Raw genomic sequence first — 11,184 nt, 5'->3', positions numbered from 1 at the left:
GTAAGAGCTAGCCAATAAGAGGCTGGAACTAATGGGTCAGGCAGTGATTAAAAGAATACAGTTTCCGTGTAATTATTTCGGGGCATAAGCTAAGATAGCCATGCGGGCGGCAGGGTGCTTGGGACACAGCTCTGCAGCTCTTATTTCAACATGTACACACATATATTTGTGTGAATATGGAAGGCTGAGGTCAGTATCAGGTGCCACTCTCAGTAACTATCCATCTTTATTTTGATACATGGTCTCTATGAATCTGAAACATCTATGAATCTCACTGAATCAATTTGGCTGGCTGTACAGTGAGCTTCAGAGTACTTCGGGTCTTTGTCTTCCAGTGTCAGGATTAAAAATGTCCATTGTCCTACTCAGGATTTACATGGGATCTGGAGTTTGTCATGAAAGCACTCTAGATATTGAGCTGTGATGGGGGAGAGTCTTCTGGCTTGTGTTAATTTCATTGGTTAAATAAAGAGACTACCTTGGCCCTTTAATAGGTCATAAAATTAGGTAGGCGGAGTAAACAGAATAGAATGCTGGGAGAAAGAAGCTGAGTCAAGGAGTCGCCATGATTCTCCTACCGGACACGGACACAGACGCAGGTTAAGATCTTCCCTGGTGTTACAGGGATATTAGAAATGGGTTAGATCGCTATGTAAGAGCTAGCCAATAAGAGGCTGGAACTAATGGGCCAGGCAGTGTTTAAAAGAATACAGTTTCCATGTAATTATTTCAGGGCATAAGCTAGCCATGTGGGCTGCCGGGTGCCATGGACGCAGCCCCACTGCTCCTATTTCAACAGAGCTGCATCTCTAGACCAGCCATCTTTTAATTTGTGCCAAAATAATAACATTCAAATCCCTACTCTTATATACAGGGTGAACTGTCACATGGGAAATGTCACTTCATGTAGAATATAATCTATTCACTGCTAGACAAGAAATCATGTTACAGGAGTAAACGGAAACAACAACGTTAATGACAGATCGGCCTTGTCTGCTGTGCTTTTTCCCTTCAGTGGATCTACATCTTCATTGTGTGCCTCTGAACCTATACATACATTCCAACACACACACATACACACACACACACACACACACACACACACGTGCAAACCCACACTGTGTAAACATACATACACACACACACACACACACACACACACACACACACACACCTCTACCAGTTTCTTTATTTTAATTGAATGTTATATTCTATGCATGAGGGTTTTCCTTGCATGAACGCCTGTGCATTACTTTGATGCCAGAAGAGGACCTCAGATTCCTTAGAGATGGAGTTACGCATGATTTTGAGCAGCAAAGTGAGTGTTTGGAATCAAAGCGCAGTCTTCAGGAAGAGCACCCAAAGACATTCTACTTAGAGCATAGTAACTTCTAAAGGGGAGGTTGACACAAAATTCCATAAGCAAAGAAGCTGGTTGCAATTGACACCAACTTGAAAAGGGAACATCAGTTTTCTCTGATAGAGAGTCATATCCCAGAGAGACCCTATGCCCAGGAGTAACTAGACAACTAAACTACATTCTATGATTTGTTTGCTTGTTTTGTTTGTAGGCTTCTTATTTCTTTTTTTTTCTTGATTATTTTTTTTTGTTTTATTGATTTCTTTGTTTTGGTTTGGCTTGTGTGTTTTGTGGTTTTGTTTTTTGAGAGAGAGAGACACACAAAGAGAACATGAATTTGGGTGGATAGGAAGGTAGGAAAGATCTGGGAGGAGTTACAAGAGGGGAAAGAATATTATCAAAATACAGTATATGAAATATTTTTAAATAAAATGTTTTAACTTTTCATTTACCCTGAATACTTGCATAACCACTGCTAACAGAAATTAAAGGCTCTCTATTTCTTATGTTGCTACCCAGTTTTAATGTCACATTTTCCAGGAAGAATGTTGGCCTTTGTGTTTTTTTTTTAATTTTAGCAGAAGTCATCTCTTGCATATCTGTTTTTATAAATTTATCTTTGTATTATTCAAAGAATCTCAAAGCATGTTTTGTTACTATCAAAATGGCTTAGGAGAGCAAATATTGAGGTCACAACACCTATGGTTACTTTTTACTGAATTTCTCTCTTAGCTATTGCCCCTCCATAGTGAAGTGAAGCGTGAATGTTGATTTCTCTTTACAGGTTGGCTGTTCATGAAATTTCTGGGCCATATACTTACTGTGGTGTTCGTATGGTGCCTGAACCTCAGCTGTCAGTGAGGGAGCATAGCTAAATAACTTTGTAGAACCGGATCTCAGTCACCCGGAATTTTTATTTTATTTTTTTTTATTTTTTATTCTTTTGGTTTTTTTAAGACAGGGTTTCTTTGCGGTTTTGGAGCCTGTCCTGGAACTAGCTCTTGTAGACCCAGGCTGGTCTCGAACTCACAGAGATCCGTCTTCCTCTGCCTCCCAAGTGCTGGGATTAAAGGCATGCGCCACCACCTCCCGGCACCCAGAATTTTTAGACAAAGAACACACACACACACAGTCACAGTTCATGAGAAAAGAAGTCATGAGTCTCAAAGAGAACAGGGGTAAATAAATATATGGAAGGCATGTGAGGGAGGAGAGAGAAGGATTAAAGAAATATAATTTAATGGCAATCTCAAAAATAAAAGAAATAACTTTAAAAAGCCCCTTCTTAGTGTTCCTAATATATGTCTCTTTTTTTTTAGAAGTTAGGTTAGGGACACAAGTAGCCAAATACTCTGCATGGTCACCAAGCCCAGGCTGCAGGACTGCATGACTTTCCACAGCTTATTTGGTGCAAAAAGGCTACGAGGTAGGGGTGCAAAACACACTAAATTTGTACATTATAATTGATTCTAGAGATCATAATCACAAAACGAGTCCCACCCTTAGGTCAGATGATGCTGTCTTGAAAAACTTAGCACAACAGAAAAGCTGGTTTTTGTCTCAAAAACTCCATTAAAGATGACTTTGTTTTCTTAAAACAATGACAGTGCACTTGGAATTCTGTAGAGGTGCTGGGGAATAAGGAACGGAGAATGCCAGCCAGCCTGGAAGCCACACTCCTACATTATTCATGTCTCATGCACATGAAAGTTAGGAGTGAGTGGAGACATCCATTTGTTTGCTTGCTGGTTATGAGTCAGATTCTAAGGCCCCGAGTAGGATGACACTAATGTATGACACTAACTCGCATCCTTATTTTACATTCTGCATTTTTTTCCAAGAAAGACTTAGTGTTCCTTCAGGATGTTTACAGACAAAGTTTTTCAGACTACACTGAGAGGGGAGAATGATGCCCCAGAGATGGGGTGAAGGCAGAGTGAATTACTTTGTTTGGATCTAGATAGCTCTTAGGAATGCAGAGAAAAAAAAATACCATATTTTCATCTATTCTATAAACCACGGCAGTCACAGAAAACTGAAACTGTTCTTGCTGTAGAGGTGGGCAACATGGCATAATTCCTCTTTTCCTCGAAGGAAGCCTTATCCTTCCCCACTAATTCTTCTATGATACAACCCTGTATTTGAAAGCCAGTTTCTGCCCAGCTACCTGGCTGGACACATTCCTCATCTCACCCCTTTGTGAACCTCCAGTGTATTGGCATTAATTGTTAGATATGTGTACACTGTGTGAAGACAGATTGTTGTGATTGGTTTAATAAAGACCAGAATGGCCAATAGCTAGACAGGAGGTACAGGTGAGACTTCCAGCAGGAAGAGAGAAAATAAGAGATGAGTCTAGGGCTGAGAGAGACATGGAATGGGTCAGACACACAGATTGGGGGGAAAGGTAAAAAAGCCTAGAGGCAAAACAGAAATTAATATAAATGGATTCATTTAAGTTATAAGAGCTACTTGGACAAATCTAAGTGAAGGTCGAGCTTTCCTAATTAGTAATAAATTGCTATGTCATTACTTGGGAGTTGGTTGGTGGGTCAGAGAAAGACTTGTTACAATTAATAGTCCCCTAAGAGAAATATAACTGTGGACATACTCTCTAGAATGAAGGGGGAATATGTTTGCCCAGTTATCTCAATTATAATTTTAAAATCATCTTCCTTTTCTCCTCATCTGGCAAGCTCCCATATTCTAATATTTATGTCAATTTTGTTCTTCTCCAGAGAACTTTTTCTTCACTTCTTCATCACTCCAAAGACAGGTTTTATCCTGTTGTTCTATATCAAGCGTTAGATAAACTGCCATCCAATTGGCATCCAAGATGATAATTAAGTCATTGTCAATATAGTTGCTTATGGAAAGGCAACAGAACAAGTGTCAAAATATGACTTTCACCAGAGACTGAGGGTAGTCCTTCAAAAGGAATCTCCAAAGAAAGCCTTTCATTGAATATTTTCCCTTTACTCAGATGTTTCCCATGACTTCTATTTTTCCTATCTGAGTTTTCTAGCAATATTCTAGATGTGTCTTGGTCATTCTTCACCACTCCCTGCCTCACAGCTGACCTATCCCATCCAGACATACACCTTGTGCAAGTCCTGCAATGGCAATTTGTTAGTTACCTTTCTGTTGCCCCATGAAACATTATGACAGAGACAGTATAAGGAAGAAATGTTTAACTGGGGCTTGTGGTTGAAGACATTTAGAGTCCACCCAGGCCCAGTAGGTGGCAGGGGGCTGGTAGTTGGGGCAGCAGCTGAGACCTTACATCTTGAAGCCCAAATAGCAAGCAGAGACGGTGGAAGTGTTTTTATACTTTAAATCCTGCCCACAGTTCTATGTTTCTCTCAGCAGGACCACACCTCCTAATCCTCCACAAAAAGCCACCATTGGGGACAAGTATTCAAATGCCTGAAATATGTGATAATATCTCATTCAAACCACCACAACAAATTTGTATATTCAAAGTGAAAGAAGGTTTTGTTTAAACAGTCTTTTAATCCATGGTCCACAGTTCTTAGCAAAAGATCTGACACAAAGCTGGTGTTCTCTCTCTCCTCTCCCTGTCTCTCTTTCTATATATTTACACACACACACACACACACACACACACACACACACACACACGTTTATGACATTTTCATACACACGTGTCATTGTATTTTATTCTCATCCACTTCCTTCCCTTTGCATTTAAGCTTTTATGTGCTAAAAATTTCCATTGTACAACAGATTCTGGCATACTTTAGCTTTCAAGAATACTCAAAATTCACATACAAATAGTTCTTCACCTTCTTTATATTTTGATCACATTTATAGTTCAAAATATTAATGCCTAGCTAAAGCTGCATTGCACAATACTGGAGCTTAAAGATGTGGTATGAGTCAATGGAAATTTGAGTATTCAGTGTATACTGGTTCTCACTACTCCACCTTCTTTTGCAACAGCATATCCTTGTTTATTATTTCTCTTGCTTTTATTGAGCTGTACATTTTTCTCCACTCCCTTCCCTTCCTTGCCTCTCCTCTTCTACCCTCTCCCATGATCCCCATGCCGCCAATTTTCTCAGAAGAGTCTCGTTCACCTCCTATGCAGATCCATGTATGTCTCTCTTAGGGTCTTTTTCGTTGTCTAGTTTTTCTGGGGTTGTGATCTGTAGGCTGATTTTTCTTTGCTTTATGTTTAAAAGCCACTTATGAATGAATACACATTATATTTGTCTTTTTGGACCTGGTTTACCTCACTCAATATGTTTTTTTGCTAGATCCATCTATTTGCCTGCAAATTTCAAGATGGCATTATTTTTACTGCTGTGTAGTACTCCATTGTGTAAACATAAAACATTTTCTGTATGGATTCTTCTGTTGAAGGGCATCAAAGTTGTTTCCAGATTCTTACAATTACAAATAATTCTGCTATGAACATAGTTGAGCATATGTCTTTGTGATATGATTGAGCATCTTTTGGGTATATACCCAAGAGTGATATTGCTAAATCTTGAGGTTGGTTGTTGCCTAATTTTCTGGGAAATCGCCAAACTGATTTCCAAAGTGACTGTACGATGTGATTGGGATACAATATTAATGAACATGCCAGAAACACCCCTCCTTGTCAAGCTATGAACTCCAAACAAAAGTTTATTATTTTTATCTTAATATTTACAAAAGCTTGGGTGCACCTACCTGTCTGTGGTTACACATGCATGTGGATGTACACATAGGACAAAACTCCATGACAGGTGTCTTCTCACCTGATATTTTGGAACAGAGATTGTCGCTGAACCTGGAGCTCTCCAGTTCCAGTAGCCTGACTGGATTGCAGTCTGCACGGACCTTCCTGTGTCTACCCCTTGCCCAGTGCTGAGATGGCAAACACATGTCACCTCCCCTGGGTTCTCACTCAGATCCTCAAACTCGGACAACAAATGTCTGACTACTGACTGAGTTGTCTCTCTATCTATCTCAGTGCGATTTTTCATGGAGCTAAGCTTTTGTTTCTTTGATTTTCTTTTTAAAAATATTAATTCATTTTTAATATTTTATGTTAATAATGTTTGCATTGGAACCTTGAAATTGTAGGTACAGCAAGATTGTTTTATTGTCACATAGGTGTTAGGAAATAAATCTGGGTTCCCTGCAAGAGCAACAAGTGTTTTTATCGTCTAAATCATCTCCCCAGACCTTCTTTCTAATTTTGAAATACAATATCAAAGACTAAAATATAAAATAATGGGTTTTATCATGATATTTTAATAAATATGCTTTATTATTTTTTTGCTGTTATTCCTCTCCCTTCAACTGAAACTAAGCTTTTTAAACTTGTGTGTGTGTGTGTGTTTTGTGTGTTGTGTAGGGTGGCAGTGCACGTGTGCCCCTGTGCACATAGAGAGTTCACAATAATTTATTGGTGTCATTTCTTTCATTTCAGCACGTGGGGCCTAAGAATAATTTTAAAGAACGCCACCTTAGTGACAAATTGTGCGTTGTCTCTCCAGGTCACTACTAAGGTCTTCATATTACCATCCATTAGTGATGCAATAAATAAATGTATGTGTTCCTTACCTAAGCTGTAACTCAATCTTACCCCAGAATTTTCTCATTGATGGTGGAATTATTACTATGTATAAATTTTACTTTCACATAAAGACAATCCTGGTTCATCATATAGCCACTCATTTACAGTGAGTATAAATATGCCTGATCTCAGGGAAAATAATCTAAAAATGAAAGAAAGAAAAAAGAAAAAAAACCCAAAGAAATGAATGAACAAAAACTCACAAGGTTTTCTGTTTCAAAGCCCTCTCTGGAGTTATTTGTGCCATCATTTAACTAAAGGCATATATAAAAACATAATTCTAAGCTAGGTGGTGGTAGCACATTCCTTCAATCCCAGCACGCTGGATCTCTGTGAGTTTGAGATCTGCCTAGTCTACAGAGCTAGTTCCAGGACAGCTAGATCTGTTACACAGAGAAACTCTGTCTCAAAACGAAAAACTGAAAAGTATATATATATATATATATATCTTTAAGAAAGGAGGTTTCCAGAAGCATAAAGATTTTGTTATAAGATCTCTGAAAAATGGTTGTAATACTTCAAATAAATATTTAGTCGAAAATATCTTAGTAAAAAAAGATTGATAAAAATAACTTTGAATGAGTGTCCAGGTAGTAATTTTAGCAAAACCACAGGAATTATAGTCACTAATAATATTGTTATAATATAGTTATTTATAATGTAATAAATGTGAATTCATGGTTAATGTAAATTATTAACATTTTAATCCATTAATAACTCAAAAGAAAATAATAGGAAACTTTTTAGTTTCATAAATAAAATAAAGATGATGTACAACAGCATGCATAATTTTTTCTTTAGATTTATTTATGTATTTGTGTTTGGAGAGGTTTCAGGGTATACTTATAAGCTTACTATTGGACATACAAGTAGGGAAGGGGTGGACATATTGTGCTGATATATGAAATTTTCAAAAATCAAAATCAAAAAAGTTTTAGCAGGTATTAGCTTAATAATTCAGCATTAAAACTACACTTGTATTTGCTTATGTGTACCTTGCATATGTTCTGTAAACTCCAAAGCAGGATGATTGTTAAGTTTGATAATACAACAAAATAACCCTTAACTTTGGTAAGACAGCCAGAAGAGCAGCAGAATGAAATGATTGGTTGCATACATTCACTTCTGGCTTTTTTGCTATACTTTCAGGAGCAAAATGTGTAAGTGCTGCACAATTAAACTGTAAAATTTTGCCATACAGAGCATTTTAACAAAGGACAATAACAAACTTGCTTGGTTTTCTAAAGAATTTGCAGAACATTGGTACTTCCTGTGACCTTCACCTTCTTCAAGTCTGGCAGCTATATATAAGGGATGGGTACATGGATGATGTGTGACTTCATTGATAGGTTTCAAACTACCACAATTGTATATTTCTCTACAATCTGTATGCTTCATTCATTTGATTTTTGACTTTCTTCATAAACCCAAAAAGTACAAGGTCTGATTATTTGAAGGGTCTGAATGGGCTTTAGTAATCACTTACTACAGGACAGGATCTTCATGTTCACTCTGTGCATATACAGTGGTATAAAGAGTTAGCTAGACTGTTTATAACTACAACTAGGAATTTTAGACTTTGGGAAGGAGATGTAATTAAGTCCTCAGACAGCAGTGACAGCTTGGTCATTCAAAATATCATATCTATAAAATGTATATATTTTCTGCTAAAATCTAGTTCCTACAACAGACAAAATATTTTTTAACAGTTGCTTGTCTTGTGGGTTTTTATTTTTTCCAACATTATTGACTAAATCAATTCTACAAAAATAACTATATTTAGTATGTACTTTAGGAGAATCACTATGTTTGACCATTTATAGTACTGGGGTCTGCAAGAACATCCAAATTCGTTATGTTTGAGCACACTTTCCTTGTGAGCACTTTTCAGGGCAGAGATTAGTAAATCTCCTGTGCATTTGGGCTTCCTGGCTTCCTTTTAAATGGAAATAGTTAATCAAGATCTGGTTAACATGAAGTTTCTTCCGATGCCTTGATGGCTCATAGGGAAGTCAGAACCAATGGATGCATGAGCTGCTGGGGTCAGGCTAACAACCAGGATGAATACTTAGTGCACCTGTTTTTGTTGTGGAGCAAGCACTAAAGGTTAAAGTTTAATTTTATGAGGACTGACGCTCCGAGGTCGATGTCCCATTTGACCCTATGAGAGAAAACCATTGCTTTGGCTCGTCCTGAAAATCAGCTGTTCCTCCAATGGTTCCTTCCCTCCTGTGTCAGCGGGTCTTGGGGAGTTTCCATCTGCTTTATAAGTTAAGTCGGAACTCTCCTTTACCTCAGATAATGAGACAGGATGTCACAGGTGATCGAGTGCCTCAGAAGTTGATTTCACCTTCATCTGTGCTTTCTGTTAGAGAATGGACTCGCTCATTTGCCTACTTTGTACTAATATCATTAAACACTGTAATTGCAAACCAAGTGACTTCTGGCAGTCACTAATTTCTTACATCAGTTACACATAAAGAGACCAGATGGAAACAGTTGCACTACTCAGAGACTTTCTTATTTTTCTCTGTTAGCGGGGATAAGTACCCACGGGATTTATGATTTTGATTTCACTACCTTCTGGATCGTATCCGGAGACATCCCTCCAGTGTTATGGCAGGATCAGAGGTATCGTTCATTTGCACAGGAACTTGCTCCAAGGTGAGGTGAGGTCAGACTCCCAGGAGAGCTTATCCCAGGGGGCATGTTGATGGCTCTGGCGACTGTGGATTTTCACTGTGACTCCTCCTGACCTCTTGTATCTCCTGCTGTCTTTGCACAGCGGTTCTGCCCAGTCTAGTCTGAGGCCCTGTGTCTTTTGAATTGTTTTGCTTAGGAAGTGAAATAATTCAGCTTGTATTCTCATCTAAGGGATGCATAACGCCTGAAGTGTGTCGGGAAATGCTTTGACTTACGTTGTGGAAATCGTATTGAAATGCCAACTTAATATCATCTCCTTTCTTTCAGGCATGGACCAGGAGTGCAAAATATTTACTCACCCAGGATGAGATGAGTTATAAATTCTCAATGACGACAAAGAAGAAAAAACGAGTAAAAGGAAAAAGTACAATGGGATTTGTCTGTGCCTAGAGCTCTTAACTGGAGCAGAGGGGATGATTCCCATCGGTTCTGGGATAATGGGGAGAATATTGTCTTCACTGTTATGGGCTCTTTTTCTCCCCCAGTAAGTATGTGCTGGGCAATGAACCTGGGCCCTCCCAGGTTCTAGGTTCTGCTTTAAATTGACATGCTTAGGCCTTGATTATTTGAGACAACATCTCAGTACTAGCCTCGCCTGGCATAGACCTACTTAGCCTGTCCTGACTTTGCTCCTTGTAACCCTCCTTTCTCAGTCTCCTAAGGCTGAAATTCTAGGTGTGTGCCAGCATGCCTTGCTATTGTGTCCTTTACTGTAGATGTTCATGGTTTTCTATGAGGTCTTATACTTGGTAGGGTCTCAGTAGTGACCAAACAAACTGGAATTGTGAGAACTGAAGTGGATATGTAAGTTCTACTCAGGTTTCATTTGCTTTGCTTTGGTTTATTTTGTATTCTAAAATGGTAAAAAAATAATTCTGTAATAATGTGAAGCACCCTTTCTGGCGTGGTTTGAGCTAGATGAGATTTTTCTGGCTCCTATCCTAGAATTTTTATTTGTTCACACTTCATCTTAATGATAATTTTCTTGGTCTGTTAGCATCAGTCAAGTTTCATTATTGTACATGTTCTCCTAAGATGCTGGACCTGCTTTCATAGTATTTTTTCATTGCTTGCTAATTTGGGGGATACTTGATCTATACTGCTTTCATTTGCTTGACGCTCAGTGTTATAACATCTGAGAACTTATCTTTCATCTTGAGAAATAAGGACATGTCATTCCAGAAGGAAACATTAGCTCCTCAGTCCTATTTGCTGATTGCATGTGTGAATCCATGCTTTTTCCTCTTCTCACAACCTTTGTTTACTAATTTGTAAAGTAGTACATCACTGCATAAAAGCTCACATTTTTAATAAACCAAGCAGTGCATTCGCAAGGAGAGAGCAATAACTCAATGAGAGTCCACTATGATACCTCTGTGGAAATATTCCCTCTCAGCATTCATTGACTCTGAATTGTTGTGCAGATAAAGGAGAAACAAGTACTCCTGGAGATGCACCAGCAAATACACATGATAACACTCAGTCTTTCAATGGTATTCTACTAGTTCAAGAAATTTGGAATTTTTGTTTG

This window comes from Microtus ochrogaster, chromosome 4 (genome assembly GCF_000317375.1).
Source record: "Microtus ochrogaster isolate Prairie Vole_2 chromosome 4, MicOch1.0, whole genome shotgun sequence".
In the NCBI taxonomy this organism is placed as follows: domain Eukaryota; kingdom Metazoa; phylum Chordata; class Mammalia; order Rodentia; family Cricetidae; genus Microtus; species Microtus ochrogaster.
The sequence above is the reverse complement of the archived record's forward strand: the minus strand, read 5'-3'. Positions refer to the sequence as shown.